This window comes from Wyeomyia smithii, chromosome 3, assembly GCF_029784165.1.
Source record: "Wyeomyia smithii strain HCP4-BCI-WySm-NY-G18 chromosome 3, ASM2978416v1, whole genome shotgun sequence".
Classification (NCBI taxonomy): Eukaryota; Metazoa; Arthropoda; class Insecta; order Diptera; family Culicidae; genus Wyeomyia; species Wyeomyia smithii.
In genome coordinates, this window is record NC_073696.1 from 49053468 (window position 1) to 49075129 (window position 21662).

At 37.2% G+C, this 21662-nt stretch overlaps 1 protein-coding gene across 7 annotated transcripts in view; it reads right to left on the minus strand.

The window, feature by feature from the left end:
• Nucleotides 1–21662, minus strand: part of LOC129731847 (probable G-protein coupled receptor 158) — a 138923-nt gene that overhangs the window by 91355 nt on the left and 25906 nt on the right. For all 7 annotated transcript variants that reach the window (XM_055692191.1, XM_055692190.1, XM_055692194.1 and 4 more), the window contains one exon: nt 15355–15981. The gene's annotated coding sequence lies outside the window, so the exon portion shown is untranslated. The remainder of the gene's footprint in view (nt 1–15354; nt 15982–21662) is intronic.

Here is a 21662-nt window from a genome sequence, read left to right on the forward strand (position 1 = left end):
TGTTTTTAATATTTTCCATAACTTTTTGCTGTTATTTTGATGTTGATCGATCTTTCTCTGTATATATTCATAACGGGCCTTTTTCAAGGCGCGTGAATATAAATTACGCGCGACAGTGTACCTATTCCAATCATTGTTATCGTTACTTCGGCAAAATTGTTTGTACTTTTTATCTCTTTTACGTTTAAAACGTCAAAGATCCAAAGAGTACCAGCTGTTCGATTTATCCGATTCAATGTATTTTTCAAAAACTAGACTACTGGTACACTCTTTCAGCGTATTGGTGAGAACAGCTGCTTTATTATTCAAATCACCAGTTATTGGGAGAAAATCCAAGCTTCTCAAAACAAGCTGAGACAATGCCTGCTTTGAATATCTATTCCAGCACTTAATTTTTACCTTTTCATCACGGTTTCGATCATTCTCTATCAAAATACAAATTGTCTCATGGTCTGAAATTTTACAATTGGCCTCTATAACAAAATGAACGTTGTCAAAATTGGAAAACACGTGATCAATTAATGTACGCGAATGTCTGGAAATTCTCGTAAATTCTGAAACCGTTTGTGTTAAATTGTAAAAGTTAGCTAACTGCTTCAATTGAATCGAATTTGGATCATTTAACCAATCAATATTGAAATCACCAGCAATGACATTTAATTTGTTTAAATCAACGAAGTTATCCCACCAGTTATCTAATATTTCTAGAAAACGCTGGTTACTTGAACTAGGGGAGTGATATAAAAGTCCAAAGTTTCCAATCGTCATGCCTCCTTCAACTGAAATTCCAAGGAACCAATTATTTTCAACAGATTCGTTTGATAGAATGTTGAATGTTACTGATTCCTTGGCGTAAATAGCAACCCCACCAGTATGTCTGGAATGCGAAAGGCAAAAAGCAACTTTGTATCCCGGTAAACTGTACTGATCAAATGCATCAGCATCTACTATATGAGTTTCGGTTAAAACTACTAACATTGGACGTTTTGTTTCCACAAGATGCCGCAAAGCAACATAATTTGTAGATAAACCAGCAATATTAAGATATAATATTTCTAACTTCCTCTCACATTGCGATTCTTTTAGCTGCTATTTACTAAAAAACATGTTGCTTTTTCTTTTTTCAAACAGTCTCCGATAAACCGGACACCGTGAACTAGAAGCTGGATGTTTAACGTCCAAAATCATTTTCAATTCTTTATTTGACTTTAAACAATTCACGCAGTTAAATTCAGTTGAAGAGCAATCAGATGCCTTGTGTTGCCCGCTACATTTGGAACATGTTTCGGGATTAACACACTCCGTCCTTTTATGGCCAAATTCTCCACATTTAAAACAACGCAAAACATTAATGGCCTCTTGTACAGGACACTTATCCCACCCAATGCTTACTTTTCCAGCACTCATCAAAGCGTTATAAGTATCCTTGTCAACTTCAACAATTACGTTATATTTATTATATTTGAAGCGAGTATTTTCGTACTCCGCAATAACTTTCGCTTCATTGACGTTGATGTCATTTTGACTTTTCAACAGGTCAATGAAGTCTTCAGAGGAATACCGATCACTCATTCCCACAATTTTCAACTTTGGTTTCGGAATTGTGGGAATAACAGCACTATACTTTTCACCTAGATTGCTCTCTATATCTTTTTTCACAACCTCAACATTATCCCCTGTTGCACACTCAGCAATAATCGAGCCATTCTTTCCGTTCCTAAAATTACTAATTTTGTGTATTTTCGGATCCAATTTTTCTTTCAAAAATAATCTAGTGTTTTCACTAGATTGAGAAGACTCGACTGGTTTGATCACAATGAACGGCCGAGCCTTACGGTTCTCTTTTCTTTGATTTTTTTTAGAAACGGCCCCAGTTGAAACGTTCGCGTAGGTTTGTTTATTGCAACAAAAAACCTCGTCATCGCGTCTCGAATCGTCCACAATCAGTTCATCGCGTGCTAAAAACATTTTCTTACTGGGATTTGAGTCCGGTTCAGAGTGAACCGTTCTCTCATTACGTGCTCTCTTTCTGTTCATTGAGGCTGCATTATTTTCCCGATCTTTAATTTCAAGATATTTTTTGAAATCATTCAGCTTGCTGGCAACACTGGTTTCAATGCATACCATACTCTCACGCAGAAAGTCACTGACCGATTTCAAAATTATCTCGATACCACTTGAAATTGCCGTGTTTATCTTTGATTCAATTTTGCTTCGGTTATCGGTAAGCGACTGAGACATAGATGACAATACACCCATAATCTTGGTCAGCTCACCACTCAAAGCATCAATGTTTCCGCCGTCATCTTGGGCTGATAGACATGATACACATTTAAACACAATATTATCATTATCATTTACGACTTTCGCTGCTATTTTGGTCAGTGGTGTGCAAACTCTATGGAATTGAGACTTGCATTTACCAACGCAAACAACAGGATCATCGCTAATGCGAATGGTATTGCCACATTTTGCACAATCCATTATCCCGATACGAACAAGCAGACGCCGCTGCAGACAAATACGCTGGTATTGTCCAGCAGCAACGGCAGAGGCTATAGGCAGCGGACAATAAAAAAAACAACAATGAAATTTCAATCAGCAGCCGTAGCGTCTATGTGATATAGACGTGGTGGTCGGCGCTGGCACAAATTAAATCAATAAAAAACAGAATAAATCAAAAGCATGCAAAGACACTTCTACTTATCCGTTAAGATATCCAATTTGGCGGTCGGATCACTAGCACTAGATCACCTATAGCACTTTATTTCACACAGAAAAAAGCTTTTTGAATTAGACACTAGTACACAAGCTACCATGTTCACCGTATCACCAAAATTCCCTTGAATTACCCTTGAAAAACAAAGTGGAACGTCATTAGGAGGCCGGCTATTTGTTAAGTATTGCCTGCTCCGTTGTAGCATCCGGAACGTTCATTGAATTGGGATTGATTTGAAATTGGATTATTTGGAGAGTTGGGAAATGTCCGTAGGTTGACATTTTCAACTTGTAAGTGTAGCGAAACAGTAAACTAATTAGACGCTGAAAGTCCCATTTTGTACCGGTACTTTAAACATCCATTTAAACTGACTGGACATAACCCCAGTTGGTAAGCCTATCGTTAGTAAATTGTAATTGTAAAAGTTTGAGCCAACGGAGGAAACGGTTTCGATAAAATTTCTTCAATCTTTTCTAGAACAACAATATCTTTAATGGTGGAAAAAATGGATAATGAATGCAATTTTATATGCTACTGGATTTTACGCCAACTCGTCTGTGAAATTGGCAGCATCTTCGCTGAATCCAAAAAATCTTCCCGGGGGTAAAATTGACTTTTAACTCGATTTTTCAGTCTCACATTTTATTATTCAGTTTTCAGTTCATTTAGGAAAAACAGTGTTGCATTATCCCACGCTAATCAACTTGAAAACCGATTTCTACTTTCATTACACGAGAAGTAAAATTTTATGAGGAATGAGGAGTCAATGCTGATAAAAATCATTATTCCTAGTGGAATTTTTCGAAAAGTACAACGGATCGTTTTAAATTTTCTCTTCCAATGAACGCAGCACACTTTCAGATAACTACACTTTAGTTGTTCATCTTTACAACGAGCTGTCATACTCTGATGAAATATTTCACGCGCATCGTTTACGAGGCATGATAGTGAAATATTTCTTTGTCATAGCAACACTAACGTCAATGGTGGAAATTTTTCACTTTCATGAAAAGCACAACAAGACAACAAGAACTACTGAGGCCTGTCGAATATTTGACCTTTTGACATAATGGTCAATTTATTTGACATAATGATTGTTGTTTGCCCGTGTTTGCCACATAAAAAAATTGGAGAGTGACAGACAATTATCTTTGACTAAATTTTTATCTGTCAAAAAGTGACAAATATTTGACGCTTGGTCAAAGAGTGTAATAATGCTTTTGTTGTTGTTTTGTTTACATTCCGAATATATCTATGACTATTGCGTGGTGATCCAAAGCAAATTTATGCAAACTCTCAGAATCATTGTCGATTTTTATTAACCTATTCGTTACTTTGATTGTAGCTTAACAATTATACTTACAGTTTTGAACAACGAAACTTTTTAATACGGTCAGAGAAAAAATCGATCTACAATATTCAACACAGTTTGTATCAATAGTGTATGTAATTGCCGAGTAATACGAGTTTGAAGGTCATTTTTCGAGATAAAATCTGATTTTTTTCCGCCGGGAATGGGTTAAAGGAACATCAGTGAAGTCGAGTGGTTCAGAGCAGGGTCAGTGATTGCTCAATTAGAATAGATAATCAGTAACATCAAATTTCACCACCAGCTCACTTACAAAAAATAGGGAATAGCGACGCCCTTTTTCAACCCTGTGAGGTTTGATGTTCAATTGAGGGGCGACGAAAAGAAGATAATGATAAGAAAATATTTACCGTTGGAAAAAAAACAGCTATCATCGTATTGTGATCTAACCAATTCGGTTGTTGTTGTGCTTGTATAGGTTGTCGGTCTTCGGAAAACAGCAATGCCATAACCCGACAGTGAAATTGATTGTGCCTTCGAGCTATTCTTACGACCACTTGCTTCAGATTAGGGATCGGAATTACGAGTCGACGATGAATTAGATTAATTTCAATTTAATTTCATTACTAGATTCGATGCGCTTTACACACATTTGGGACAAACAGTTATCCGTTCGTCCTTTTTCGAAGACATAAAAAAGCACAGAGCGGAGTGCTTCGCGTCTGAGATACGCCGGAAGAAATATTACGGCTGTGATGAATTGGAGTCACCAGAAAAAGTGTCACACAGCAGTAAGTGAGATGGGTGTTAGCGGGCGCACGCGACGCTGAGGCTTGAAATCACATAATGGAAAACCCTTCGAGGAATCAACCGTATCAGCCGCGCATTCATCGGAGTACGGGTTGCAGGGCGTGAAGTTTTCACATTAGAAATTGTTTGCTGGTGTGTGTGTGCGCCCAGTTTCCAAGCACAGTCGACCCTTCGGGATCGTTTTTATGCTGCTGAAAACCATTGAACACAAGCAGTACGTACATTAGCCGTTCGTATCTAGGGCACGCAGAAAGATGGCTTTTCTTCACTTTGGTGCGCAGAGAGCCGGATCACTTGAAAAAAAAAAAGACATTTGCCTCGTTTGATTCTGATGAGGTATGATTTTCTATGAGAAGGGGGAAATTAGCTTCCGTGGATCGATAAAAGTGCATTGGAATGAGATCGGAGAAAGGTACACTCGAGGCGAAGAGTACTTAATGAATTGAGCTTGGATAGAGAGTTTCATATTCTCATAGTGAAAGAATGTCAATGGAATCCATAAACGTTCTACATAAACTAAACAGTATTTCAAGAAGCAATACTAAGATACAGTTGAAAATCAAAAACCAAATACTTTGTCAGCGTTGGATAATTTTATACCCAATATAAAATTATCAGATATAAGCTTAGAGAGGAATCGATTTTTACGCTGTTATTTCTTCTTCTAACTATCAGGAAATCATCTTAAAAATATGGATAATATATTTGAATTCAATGTGACACATGTTTTGATGGGAGTTACGAGGAGATTTTAGTTGGTTTGAAATGCTAAGACCAAAAGCTGGTTTTTCTAGATTCTGACAAAATGGATACCTCGGATGAATTTATTGATTTTTCTGCACTTCATATTAAGAATCACCATGCGTTATCCATCTTTAATGAATTCGAAGGAGGCGCATCACAATTATTAAGTTGCAGTACAACAGGAAAAGAGAATACGACACAAATTAAAACAATTCTGAAAACCATCTTCTAAATTCAAGCGATACTTTTTGAATGTAAGGAAAAAATGCATGTGGTTTTGTTCTCACAGTCTCAACCCTCCCCTCCACCATCTTTCACCGATTAGAATGAAAATGAAATTGGGGGAACCTTTTACACCCTTTTTACTTTGACATCGTTTACTGGCTGTCAACTGTATATAGACTTTAAGCCAAATGAAACTGAATATAACCTCACGGATCTGTGCCATGCATGAATAAATAATTTAAAACCAAACTAAAATTTGCCTTCCATCGAGTGTGTTTGCTCTACTTGTAATGCATATAAATTGCAAAGAATTTTAGCGAAGCGAAGTAAGGTTCCCATGTTTTCGAGTCATGCTGCAAAGTAAGTACGGTAGAAAAACCTACCCGTTCGCCTTTGTGGTTTAATGCACGTTGTATTCCCTGGGAGCACCTAATAATTGCTTACACTTTAAACTATGGGAAAATGCTACATGGGAACTATTACCTCCACTTTAAAATTTTTGCCTAATAAGCAATGTTATTCCAATCTGTATTTTTTAATCAGCAGACGGAATTGTCTTACAAAGATTTTTGTCGGCCTTGTTTAAATTGAAACATATTATTCAAAAACTTCCGTTTGATTCCACTGTGCAACTTCCAGTAAATACCGCTAGGCTTTGCCGTCGGGGGCCCTCAACCACGGAAATGTTACCAACTTTAGTATGTATGTAGAGTATCCTGGTGGTATTCAAATTAGATTGATACGTAGTAGGCTTTTGTTTTTTCTCCATCGAATTCTTGCATAACAACCTGGGGGCGAGTCGGAGGAAGCAATGAAACACACACACACACACACACACACACACACACACACACACCACAGAACATGGCATAATATTTCTTCTGCTTCGTGGTGTTATTCTAATGGTAACATTCAACGTTAAATATGCGAAAGAAAACTCACAGGGAATAAACAAGGTCCCAACTCCGATCAACGTTGGTTTCAAGAACAATTTGTTAACGGTACATGAGATAAATTTTTAAAGCTGCAGATTTTACAGATGAGTTTGGATTGTTGATTAAAGGAAACTGCACACCCTTCCGACTTGGCTAGGTTAAAAAGCTATTATCTTTCTTTTTCCATATTTGTGAATTTTTGTAAGAATACAAAAACTAGTGCTCAGCTTATATTCATGTTAGTTAACATGAACATCGCTTTGCGAATTCATGAAGCTCAAAAAAGTACTAGTACTAGAAGGTCTTAGATGCTGATCAAATGATTCTAGTCATTGGTACCTAATCCAAATAAAATACGTAGGTAAATGTTATTCCTACTAACTAGAGTGAAATGCTTCCGCATTACATAACCCACCTACTGTTGGGAACAGTATCTAAATATTCGGTTGTTGAACATCAATAATTACAACGTTGCAAGTTAAATATGTCGATTCTGTGTGTTTTCTCTTAGTTCAACGTCAGACCTAGGAATCAGCCCTGATTGTACTGTCGAACAACAACAACAACAACAGAAAAAAGCATGCTTTCAATGGTTATTGCTTTGGCACAGAAATCCTGCACTAACAGAGAAATGTGTGACGTTCACCAGGAACGATAGCTGCTGACTGATTTCCCCCTTATCTCGCATAAAATAAGAGTACCGATTCTGCCGCCTTGAACCATTACGGATGGCACATTCCATCTCGGCAGAGCCGGATCGCAATTTATTGAAAACCAAGCCCCTGTAATAGTCAATGGAACTTTTCATTCAAGCTCGGTGTGGTGTAAATTTTTCTTTTATTCCACCCTGGAGGTTGGAATTTTCATGTTGTATTTTCGTTGCACCGTTCGATTATATTGGAATATCGTCAGGGTTTAACAAACATTTTCGTGTATAGTTTCAATTGTCAACTGAAATGTAGATTAAATTATGTGAGACCCACACAAATTGACAATGCTGCATCGCTTTTCAATCCTGCTGCTGAAATGTTTTGTCAACCCCGATATCTAAGACAACAACCTAACCCTGACAACATTCACCAACTTATCCAGCGGCATGACCGGAGAAGTTCGCACTGGCTGTTGAATTCACACGTGCACATGTGCTTACAAATACTGTCGAACAAACAGTGGAACAGTTTCCGCTCGTTGTTAGCCGCTACATAACCCGTTCCTGAATAAGCGATATTGTCGTACTGTTATCAGACTGGAGAACTGTAAGCAAACACAGAAAAACACCCTACCGCGTACTGTGGTGGTAGATCCTGCGCAAATGTACATCCACCCATGTGAGGAGAAGGTTACAGAGCAGATCTAGTCTAGCTGTGCTGCAGGCACACGATGTTTGTGCACAGTGTTTATTTTGTTTCCATCGTTGGCTGCCCGGGTCGGGCGGAAGGAATAATATGATGAATCACAGATATTGGTTCACAAGTAGTCGTTAAGGAAGAGCAAATCGAGTTAATTTCATTCCTATTTTCGATTTTAACGACATTGGATAAAGTGACCATATAGGATGGGTCCGTAAAATAAAGCTAATGCTTGCGTTTCGGAATGACAGCATTTAGTTGTGATTGCTAAGTTATTGCTGTATCACCGTGGATCAATAAACTGTGATTTAAAATAATTGGGAATTTAATGAAAGCACCTTAATTCATTTGAACGGCGAACACATAACACATTTTATGATCGGCGTATACAGGTGTGTGTATAAGGTGTGTGTGGTATAATTTTTGAGTAAGTTTTGAATAAGGGCACCCAATTTTGAAGCAAATTTTATAAGTATATTTTGCTGAAACTCCATATCTAAAAAGCACGATACAGAAAAACAAACAAAACGGAACAGATTCTAATTCTGACTCAGAGCTATCATTATTTTGTGAAATCAACAGAACAATAGAATTAAAGATCACCAAACGGTGAAATATGCACAAAGCTTTACAATGACATATAGTCATAGAATAGGTTAAGTATGAGTTAGTAAAAGTAAGAAGTAAAACGCTAAATCGTTGATTCTAAACAGCTTTCTCAGTTAGCTAATCCGTTAATAACCGTTAAATTACATGTCTAGAAGTTTCACTCTGGTTCGAATTACATACTTTTCGCGTATTCACTGTTTAGTTGCGTTCACTAGACATTAGAAATAAACGATACTATAGTTGAACATATACTAAGGAAGCTCTCTCACAGCTGTGTAAAATGAATCATCTATAATAGCTATCAGGTAAATAATTTGTTCATAGGAGTTAACGTATTTGACATCATGAGCAAGAGTATGACAAGCATTACGATTTACCATTGCTAGAATGATGTTTTCTGGTCCCCCAACTCCGAAATCTCGAAGTACAGTCTAATAAGCCAGTCACTGTATTTTCGAACCTAGGCTTGAGAGAGACTGTTAGTGTCACTAAGAACGTAGAGCTAGCTTTGCAATTATCCTGTACACTAACAGTTGGCTACGAAGTATGTGTCAAATAAACAGAACAGCACCCACTTCCTTGGCTCTAACCATGGATAAGAGGAATAAAAAAAATCACAGGAGGGTTGTGTGCAAGGCCACGACCGCAAGGTTGAAGTAGAATACTTTTACACAGCTCTACTTACGGCTGTACATTAACCTACGGCCTAATGCGCACGGCCAACACAATAGAAAGGTGTTTTCACATTGAAAATTAGACACGGCTTTACTGGAGTAAGTGTTGGCAAATGCATCTACCGCTAATACCGCCGCTATCGTACGAAAGCGCCTCGTTTCATGTGGGGAATAATATCAACAACGAAAAATGACGCGCGTCTAAGCACACCCGAACTGTTTCGCCGTGCCGCTTCCATTTACTTTATTATAACATCGGCCTCGTGGAAGTACCGGCTGCACCTACCGCTGAGGCTGTTACCATACTGCTACTGGTACCCAAAACTATTAATTCTTCAAATCAAGTGTTTCATTTGTCCTCAGAAGAACAATTGGTCGGCGGCGAATGTGAAAAAGATGTCTTTTCGAATCAAGCATATCAAACAATTAAGATACTGGAAGGGCAAACGTTTTAATGACTTTCGTAGAGAGCGATATGATATAAATTCATTCTTTGCAGGTTGCATCTACTAGCTCTTGCCTATTTGTGATCTAAGATACATCAAATAAGACATTTTTGGTGTTAACTCGGTCTGTGTAGGAACTATCTTTTTTTGTTTTCTACAAAGTTATGTATTTTGATGATATACAAATATATGCCGAACATTATTGGCTTCTAAATGCACAGTTTTTAATACACAAATAATTCTAATTATAGTGAGTAGTCCAATATGAAACGTTATATTTCCAAAACAAGAGGCGTTGTGTCTTCGTGAAAGTTTTTTGGGACAATATTATTTAAAATTTCGCTCAAGATATCATTTCTTTGAAGTACAAGACTGTAAAGTAAGGCTTTGCAGCGCCACTATACTCCATCATATTAAATTTCTTCTTAAGATAGTTTGTCAATAAAACCAGTTTGTCAATACAACCAGTGAAAATGAATAAAAATTGCCTAGTTTTCCTGAGTTTACCTTCACTCGCGCTAACGAAACTACCCATGTAGCATCAATCATACCAACCCATGAGACAGCAGAAGAAAAATCGAAGCTGAAGCGAAAAACCGAGGGGAAAGTGGCTACATCGCTGCGTGCGCTTGGCCTGGAGGTCGGTGCTATCGGCCAAACAGTGAAAAAGTACCTGCCGAACATGAACATACATGTCAGAAATCGGCAGCCGCGTCCACTGGTCGCGGAGATGCAGGCAATGACGTAGCGGCAGCGGCTGAATAAGATGGTCACGTCTATTTTCCCGGCGAATCGCGATGTGACGGTTGTGATGGAAGACGAAACCTATCTCACCCTGGATGGCAACGACTGGCAGGGCACTTCGTATTTCACTTCCTCCACGAAAGAAGTGAGCTCCGAGGTGAAGTTCATTTCATACATCAAGTACCCCAAGAAGGTGCTGCTGAGGCTGACAATCAGCGAGAAGGGGATGTCAAAGCTTTCGCTCCGAACTGGCTGTTAACGGGAAAGTTTATAGTACAAAGTGTCTGTCGGAAGTTGCGTCATTCTTCAAGAAATACCGTAAGGGCAAAAACGCGTTCAGCCAGATCTGACGTCGTTCCGCTACTCGAAGCGATCGTTGGAGGAGATGGTGCGGCTAAATATCGACTTGGTACCCAAGTCGGCGAACCCGCTCAACTTTTTCCAACTGCGTCTCATCGAGAATTTCTGGGCAAACCTGAAATATAAGATCTACTCTAATAATTTTGTCGCCAAACCTGAGGAGAATTTGATAAATTAATATGTTTTTGTCCACCATGGCGAACGTTATGGTTAACTGCCGGGAGGTCGCTCGCAAGGGCGTAGAATTTTCCGCTAGTAAGCCACCTTCCATGAGAAATTTATCAAACTCTGAGTGGCCCAAAAGCTCAAACTTGAAAAAAAAATAAAGATTATAGGTTTTAAGCCATTCCTGTGAAATTTTGTGCCCCCAGCCACCAACATTTTTTCAGAGACCTAAATGAGTTTTCTCGTAAACACAACGTTCAAGCGACGAACCCGACGAGCAATTACTTTGCGAACTCTCACGTAAGTTGACGCGTTTTGGTAATGACTAGGAGCACCAAAATTCACAGGAATGGTTAAGAACCTAAAAGCTCTTTGGAGCAGCGATTTTGAGTTTTAGGGCAACATTTTTTTCACTTTTGACGACCAGTGTTACCTATCCTAGTATTTTTTATCGCCGTTCGAAACAAGTCCATTTTTAAATGTAATCGTAATATCATCGAAACACACATCTTTGTAGGAGACACAAAAAAGATTTCTTCTATACAGATCTAGTTATTACCAAAAAAAATTAAAAAATATGTCTTTTCAAATTGCATATTACGCAATAAAAATACTGGAAAGGACAAATGCTGTAATCAACTCCGTAAAGACTATAGCTCTTTAACCATCTTTGTGAATTTTGGTGCCTGTAGCCATTTCTAAAACACGGCAATAGCTCCCACCCACTTCAAGTCGCACGTTAACCATGCGCCTCCTTCACTGTTGAATCGATGGAGACGCCAAATAACCATTGCACGCTGTTCTAGGGAACGGGTTTAAGAGAATATTCAAATCTAGAGTTCGATAGCAAAATATGCTAGAGAAAAATTGTTTTCTAAAAAATGCATAAGTATGATCTAGTGGACATTTTCCAGCAATCACAAACTAAGTTGGCCAAAAGGTTTGATGAAATTCAGCATATAACTTTTTTATAATTGCAGATAGAGTTTAACGATGTTCAGTTCTGTTGTAGCCCCGTCAATTCTACGCAACTCTGTAGAAAAAAGTTTTCATCTGTCTTTCAAAATATCCGATTTTTAGGAGCTATTTTAATAAATCAAAAGAGGAAACCTACAGATGCGGCCTTAAAGGTCAAACTAAAAAAAAGATGATTATAGCCATTTAACCATTGCTGTAAATTTTGATGCCGCGAACGTTAACCGTGCGCCTCCTTTCACTGTTGAATTGATGGAGACGCCAAACAATCATTGCACAGCGGTCTAGGGAACGAGCTTAGCGGGGAATTTGATGGAACCATTCATGATTGATGTCACGCAAAATTTTGCAAAGATTAACTCCCCTTCACCCCCTTGTCACAAACTTCATTGACCCCCCTCAAATACGTCACGTTTTTATAACCCTCTTCCCCTTTGGTTATAATTGTCTAAAAATTAGGAAATTTGTAAAAAATGCATTTTTTCCCAATTAGAACGATTTTACTGTAAGAACAACTGGAACTGAAAGGAAAAGTAGATTTAAAAAGATAACTTAAAAAGGCGTTTAGTACAAGTATTCTGTTGATAAAGTCGTTGAAATTCACGGGAATGGTTGAATAGCTATAATCTTTCTTTTTTTTTGGAGTGCACTTGTGTTGACTTGTGTTATCAATAGGTACCGAAAATGCTAGTAACGTTAAAAGCCAATGCCAGTATTTTAATACTGGAAAATCGTCCGGTAGAAACGGTATTCCCATGCGAGCAACAAATATTAAACTGTCTAAAAGGCACTAACAATAATGTTTATCATGCAAGAAAAACATTGTAAACATTGAAATAAATAAGTATTTTATTACAATGTTTGGGTGTCCAGATGATTGTGAATGCCGACCCTATCGGTTGAAGAGTGGAAGCGTTTGCAATGTTTGTGTCTATTTTTATTGTTTGTTCCTACACTTTTTTTACCCGCGATAAAAAAAAATCGTGGTGTGTTGAAAACTGCCGTGAACGAAAATAACGACATTTCCATCATAGTTTTGTTCGTTGTTTTTCTCCACTTTTGAAACACAATAAGTTGTGCAATTTCACTCCAAAACATTTTTTTTATATATACGCATTATCCACTGGATAGACAACGGAAAACAAAGCACCTTCAAAGCGTCTGAAAACCTTCTAGATAAAACTGAATCAGAAAAAACAACTATAGCGACAATCAGACAGTAAATATTGTTGATTAAAATAGTGAAGCAACTGCCTTTTTGGTTGAGAACATATTTCGTGACAGACGATGATAGAATGGTATAGCATTTGTAGTAAGATGGTTCGAAACAGAATAAAATGAAAATTTTGGAAATGTTACCCAACCTTCTGAGTGAATGTAAACCAATGCTGGCCATATAAGATTAATGTTTTATTTGAACAAATTTTTCAGAGCCCACAGACACACGTAACTTCCGCCCTGATATATCAGTTGGATTTGGTTCAAGTGCTTTATCATGTTGACAAGTGCCTGTTATTGCAAGCTATTCTGTCTTCTGTTAAACAAATAAGAACAATTTGTCGCGTCTACTTCAAGTGTTTTTGCACTTGACTCGGTTTATCTATTTGTACTCGGGTACAAATTCAAATTGAAGTGGTTTAGCGTTAATTTTTATATGCTTTAGAATTTTTCATGTAAATCTTCGTCAAATTTTGTGGATGTTACAAACTAATATTGAAATTAGCAAGTCACTGAAATTACTCGACAAAAAACTGAATTAAAGTATATTTAACTAGAGCTTATTAAAACCCAGCTATTTAAGCAGAAGTTATAGCTTTCCTATCTTCCACTACCTGGTACGGATCAGTGGACCAACTGCAGGGGGAAAATTTAATCTTATATGTGACCCCATTGAAAACTTCTGGTGCTACTCATGTTTAATTTTCATAAATTTCGTAGGTGGTACACAATACGTTAATGAAACTGCAATGAAGCCGACGAATAAATTATAAAACCGAAAGCTAAGCGGGCTGACGTCAGCTTGGGATGAACGCCAGCATGTGGCTATTATGCCGAACAGGGGACCAGACACCGCCACACAATGGACTCGCCCAAATGAACAGCACGAGACTGTCCGGGGTGTTGGCGGATCGCATGGCAAATTTGATAAATTGAAGCTCATAAAAATCCCGCTCCTTTCCGCAAATCCCACCCACTTGGGCGGTGGACTTATTGCCACTGCCTGGCTGTGCTTCACGTCCTGGCTCATTACTGGGCTCATGTTTTTTTAGTATAAAAAACTGTGACCGGCTAAGCAGCGTGGCATTAGCTGAGCGTAGATCGGTGGTCCAGTTTGATAGTTATCTGTTCTGCCGACAGGCGGAGTAGCTTTTTTCTGGAGGGTTATTTAACACAGAATGTTGGCAGCAAAGGTCCAAATGTTCAGATTCAGTAATGAGCAATATAAGGCACAATTTTTCGGATGAAGATTTGTAGATAGCTAAGATGATTGTGATATTGAAATGCGCCCGTCTGCAAGGCGTCTTAGGCTTGATTCAATTATGGTGGCACAAAAAGCTCCACATTGAGGACTGCTCTGAAAAAATGTTTTTATTGTTTCGACAGACGTAATATTTTCTGGCGACTGTAAACAGCAGACTAGTCTGGCTGTTGTGTGTTTCTGTTTGGCCAATCAGAGGGCGAAACTAGATACGTTTCTAACAGCTGCGTCATACCAGCAAAATTTTGCTATCTATACTTTTTTTCTCTCCACTGATCATTCGTGTTACGCCCCGTCTGAGTGGATTCCATTGTAATCGTGGTGTAAATATTGTCGTCGCTGCCGTCTGGTCGTGAATATTCAAATTTATAAAGACCATGTTAATTAACTGTGGAAATTATGATAATGTGCCGGCAGGAAATTCCGCCGGGATGCAGCGATATTGAAAACTTTGTCGAAGGACATCGGATGACGAGGGCCACGTTTGAATGTTTGGCGGTCACGGTTTGACCTTATTCGGGATGCGAATGTAGACATGATGCTAATGCCAAGGGTGGTATCGAAAAGTAAACCACAATGAATATGGGTACTCATTTTTTTGGTGAATGTGTTTAGAATCGCAAACCTAAATATTTACGATTTGACATGATAACTGTTAAACAAAACTGTGGCGAGTGATTAATTTAATTCGACATCACTCCACTCTTTCACCCCAGCCAGAATTCTACCTCAATCGTTTTATGCCTCAAGTTTTCCGCGATAACGGAGCAATAAAATAACAATACCGATTTGCCTCGGCACGTTTACTTACCGTTCCATTTAATCCACCGAAAAATTCAACCGACTTGTTGAATCCTCCAGCACGCCCGACCTGCCGCTGCGCATAGTTGTGTTGGCGTCCCACTAGCAATAATTTTGTGATTTATTCCAGTCTCGGTGTTGCTAAATGTGAAACAGATTGCAGCCAGGATTGTGCCTGTCTGTGCATAAACCACGACAACCACTTGTTTTTCGCTGCTTATGCCACCGGCGACGTACTTTACGTGTCCGTTTGCCGGTCAGTGAACGTGGTTCTGCGCCCGGTTGAAGTGCTCTAAGCCACAACGCTGGGTTAGCGAAATTCAGTCGAACTTGACGGAAACAGGAAACTTCACACCATCGAACAGAACGCGGGTACCGCTATTACATACACGCGATTCGTAACACTTTTTTCTGCGGTACGGGCCTATACCTATGCCACCTACACAAGAACACACACACAATATCAACCACATGAGCCACGTTTCACCAGTGTTCGGATCGGGTTGCACAGGCTGTCTAGATTAGAATTTTACCATCACACGAGTCGCGGGTTAAATGCACTGAGCTTCGTCGGTTGCGGGTTGAAGCGAATGGTTTTACGAAACATGAAACTCGTTGTAGAATACTTTCTTTGGTTCTGGAAAGAAATAATAGGAAGTGACCGTTTTAATTTAACATCTATGGTATCAAAATTCAGTATATGAAGTGTTCTATACACTAAGCACACAAGATACCTTGCGTCTCCACCATAACGGAATATCATGGAAACGCATTGTACATTGTAATGGAGTCCTCGTTTTGCTCGAATCGTAAGTTTTACGAGCTACTCGAATTGGAAATTAAGTAAAATTTTTCAATAAATATTTCTAAATTCATCAACTTTAACTTTAGTTGTGACCGATTTGATTAAGTTTAGGCTGCTAGTGAAATCATTCATAACAAAAGTCGGTTCGACTAGTGACGAATCCTTTGAAAACACGCAAAAGGATGGTTTTGGTTATCTAGGTTAGCGGTTTTCAACCTGGGGTACGCGTACCCCTAGGGGTACTCGGAAGCCTTCAGGGGGTACGCGAAAGAAAAATCAGTAATGGCGAACAAGGCATTTTTTCTTTATAATAGTTTATTTTTTGTTCTCTCTTGCTCTTGAAACATGACTGAAGCAATCAAACAAACCATAGTTCAATTTGATTCCTGAACAAGACTACCACAACATGATCTATCACTACTTTCTCCCACTCCGCGAAGACATTCCAAGACAGGGCACGGTGCCCCGCTGGACCATTATTATAAAAAAAAATTGTCCATCAAATCCAAGCATGAGAGTCAATTTTTGAGGTCATTTTACACCTCTGGTTAAAATTTCTAAAAAATCTACCGACCGGATCTCGAGAAATCTCGATTTTAGGGTGTTAGTTAATGAATTTCAAAATAATCCGTATTCAATTCATGCAATATCACCAAAATTCATCCCAAAACTTGCCCAATTCATTTTATGCCGAAATATACTTGTTGGTGTAGCTACAATTATGATAATTCACCACTGACTTAACTCTCCAAATTGACTTAAGTGTGTTATTTGTATGGCTTAGTGGCTCTAGCTCAATTTAAATGTTACGTTCTGTAAATTGAAAGGGAAAAAAATAATTTAAACTGTTAATGGTTTTTATCATTTAAAAAATTATAGGCATTTAGCCATTCCTGTGCATTTTGGTGCACCCCGCCACCAACATTTTTTCAGAGATTTAAATGAGTTTTTTCGTGAACATAACGTTGAAGCGACGAACCCGGCGAGCACTTACTATGCGAACTCTCAGAAAGCTATAATCTCTCTAGGGCAGCTATTTCGAGCTTTGGGGCAGCATTTTTTTCGCTTTTGTCGACCAGTGTCATTCTTGTGATTTTTACTTTTATTCCCTCCCTTTTTTGTTGTTCAGATTATTTTCATCATTTTTTGTTTTTTCTCTTTTCATTCCTGTTTTTTCGTTTTTCTTTATTGAAATTCTCGAAATTTTTGTAAATTTGGCGTTTTTGCCCTTGGTATCATTTTTACATTTTTTTTAATTTCTTAATTTTTGTCATTTTTAAATTTTAAACCAGTGTTGTTAGTCTCGCTCGTAAGCAGCATGCAACACATCATATGAGGTTCTCGGTGTTGCCGCTATCACACAGTAGAGAATTCTCCATTCAAGCTATTTCTCGTTCTTTCTCGCTTTCTTTCTTACTCGCATTTACGCCCGAGATCATATGCACACTAGGGTGTAAGGCTGTGCGAGATTTCGAATGATTTCGTATGATTTCGCAAAACTCGAAATTTCCCGAAATTTCGGTTTCGCGAAATTGCCGCAAAATTTCGTTGAATTTCGCTAAATTCCGCCTAAAATTTCGCGAAATTAAACTTCCAATTTCGACGATTACGAAATTTCGCGAAATTTCGGACCAAATTTCCGATGCACATTATTACATTATTTTGGTTTGTGCTCATTGTGACTATAAATTGAATTGAATATATCTCAACAGATATCTGGTTTACTAATAAAAGTCAGACATAGTAGAATAAACTCTCAGCCGGTATTTTTTGTTTTTAAGGACAAAACCGTAACATCATGCGGGAAGTATTTTTTATTCACGCAGAGCATGAATTTCTGGTCATCACTGAAGTCATATCCAAGGAATATGAAGCCGTCCAAATGCGCTACAAGGTATCTAGTAATTTGTTTGTAGGAATAAATTTTACGCATCTTTGCAGATGTGGTTATATTTGCTGCGCACAAGGTTAAAGACAGTGCACAACTGTCACTTTTTGTCTTTCGTTTAGGAGGGCATAGCAATTTCTGTCAAAACTAATGCTCTGGAGCTCTATCTAACAGGCCAAATGTTCTATGCTACTCGCCTTGTAAAAATTTTCAAGCGTTTAGAGCGTGTTAGAGGACTCCTCTTCGCACACCGTAGTGTTTTTAAATGTGTTTTTTCAGATAGTTCATTGCTATCACTAGGCTGACCAGATATCATGCCTTATAGTGTGCAGACAGAGTGAGCGATGTGTCCAGCAGAAAGAGTTGTAATTGCCTGAATTTTTAGTATTGTTTCAAAACACTCTGACTCCTGACTTTAAAGTCAGCATAGGTTTCAAAATTGCCAGGTACCTTACAAAAATATTTTAAACGTGTTACCAAAAAAGTATACTTTATCAATGAATGAATAAAAAGTACATGATTCGCTCTCGTTGAACACATAACTGAGAAATTTTATTCTTATTTTTAGGGGACACAAAATTTTACAATGTCAAAAACAAGTTCAGATTATAGCACAAAAGTGATTCTGACTTTGCACTTGACGAATTTACAAGGTAGAAGAAAAGAAAGGTTATAAAGAACGAGAAATAAGAGGACGAGGATGATTACGAATAACTTAATTGAGTAGAAAGAAAACTATTTGTTTGTTGCATTACAACATTCCATTCTAACTGTTGATTGGTTGAAAGAAAAATAATTTTTGGTTTGTTTCAAAGGGACCGTTCCCAAACCACGTAGTCATATATAGGGAGATGCGGGGGGGGGGGGGGGGGGGTTTGTCAAAAGACCACGAAAAATCACGCAGGGGGTGTGGGGGTTAACGAATAAACCACGTAGTCTTTCTGCTGACTTATAATTTATTATTGCCACTAAGTCAAGACGAAGCTTTCGCAATTTTTTAATTAATAAATTTATTTGACAGGACTTGATAATTAATAAGTGTCACGGAAAGTTTGCGAGTTGTCAGCAATTAACTGTAATTTAAAACATATTCCAAATTTATCCGAAAGAAGAAAATAATTTTTTGGTTTTAAACAGGCTTTGCCTTATATGGCATTTACTTCTTTAGAATAATAGTTCTATTTTGCAATGCGTTGGGATTTATGACATTTTTCCTGGAAGTATATTTCAATACTCAACGACCGGTAAAAAAAATCAACGTCTTGGTCTTAAAAACAATTTATAAGACCTGGACATTCAAAAACTTTGTAATTTATTAAAAAAATTAAATTACAAATCCGATACCTGAAAATCACTAAAAGTAAGGTTTCACTTATTATCAACTAAATATTTTTCTAGATGATTTCTAGATGAGTATACAATTTACCATAACTATAAGCGAAAAATTTATCGTAGATAATCAAACTGCTCAAACAAATTTTATTTATTTTGATACTCAACAACAAATTGATAATCATTCTGAATATACTCAACAGAATAGCGTATTTTAAATTACTTTCAGGTAAGGAAATTATTATATTTGTTAAAGACAATGAAATATTATCAAAAATTAAACAACCATTATCTATTTGTTATTTTTGTTTTTGAGAAAATGATATTTCTGAAAATTCTATTTACAATTTGCGCAATAACTAATAATCAGTTTTCTTAAACCTTCATTTTTTATAAATTTTTCATACTTTATTGTACATATATTTGCAGAATGAGATCACAAAACAAAAGACCACGGGGGAGTTTGGGGGGTATAAAAGGGATCAAAATATGACCACGTAGTTTAGGAATGGTCCCAAATGCATTTTATTATTTTTGGTGTCGCAGAAACTCACAGAACATATTTTTTAGGACAAAGTGATTTTCTACAACCTTACCAGAGACACTAGTTATGCCAGTCAAACAAACCGATTTAGATAAAAAAATAATTTTAATCTCCAATTGGGCACTCTGTGGGCAGTTAAAATATTTTTATAATCGAAACAGTTTGTTTGATTGGCATAGTGTCTTTGGCAAAGTTTTAGATAATAATATTGTCCTTCCAAAAATAAACATGTTGTGATTTTTTTTTTTTTTGAAAAATATAACTTTTATTTTATTTCTTCATCGCGCCGGTATATTTTTTTGTAATTTTTATACAAAAAAAAAAAGATTTTCGAAAAATAAGCTTTTTTATATTAATTTTAATGTTTCTTTTACTTAAAATAATGAATTTTTTAGAGTTTTTTAATCGTAAAGATAAGATTACTATCTAACACTTTTCCAGAGACGTCACACTGATCAAAAAACTTTTGGCTCTGAAAATATTTTTAATCACAATAATCCTCCCAAAATAGCATTTTAAATAGTTTCTCAGCCTATGGAAACGTTCATGAAAAGTTTAAGCCAAATCAAACATTTTTGACAAAAAATATTGAAACTGCGACATTTTTTGTGGAACTGCTCGATTAAAAAATAATTTTAAGTTATATTAAAAATGTGCAAAAATATTGAAAACTTCAAAGTTTACAGAATAGTTAACATTAATTTTGTTTTCCTCGAATTGATAAAGATGTCGCTTAGTCTAGTCTGACTAAACGGTGTTAAAAAAAATCAATAGCATTGGTCGACAAAAGCGAAAAAAAAGTGGCCCTATAGCTCAATAGTAGTTGCCCTCAAAAGGTTCTACAGATTTTTACGCTTATCGGATTCGTCGTTTCTACGTTTGCATAGGAAAAAACTCTTTGGATAAGTTATTTTTGCTAGGGACACCAAAACTCACAGGAATGGTTGAAATCCTACCTACCATCTCTCATGTATTCCAGTTTGAGTACTCGGACAAAACTTGGATTTTGAATGATGAAAGTGCTATGAAAGAAGGATTACTATTTTAAACATAGTTGCATTCAAACCAAAAGAATCAGTTCAGAAGTTTATTAAATTATTATTTACAAAGACATTTCGAGTGTGACCTTTAGATCATTTGTATCTATCGCACTACTATTACCTGCAATATAATCTGTATGAACGGATATAAGCATCAAGATTTTAGTTTTTAACATTTTTGATTTTCTCGTCATCGTCGGTTTATCGATATCTGAATACCTATGTTACTCTTCGTCGACCAGGTAAGCACCTTGCGGTCAGCTGCTGAAGGGTACTTCGTTAGCGTACGCTCCAACGTTTCAAATCATTGTAATGCTATGTTTCAGAAACATTTATTTTATTTTTCGAAATTTCGCGAAATTTCGCGAAATTTAGAGACCAATATCGTTTCGTCTCGAGAACTCGAAATCCACCTTGATTTCGTTTCGACTAATTTGGTGAAACCGAAATTAAGGGTTAATTTCGTTTCGTTTCGTTTCGACACCAGAAAAGCCAGTTTCGCACACCCACAAAAAAAAAGTTAGCTCCCATGCACTTTTCGTGTTCCTTATGGGTCCCATAACAAATGTGTAACTTTTTAGATCGATCGGTGAAATGCCCGATTTTTAAAGTTTCCATACGATTTTATATGGGAAAATCCACTTTTTCAAAACTTATTCTCTATAAATGTCCAGTTGCCTCCTAAAAATATATGGATACATGATATTTG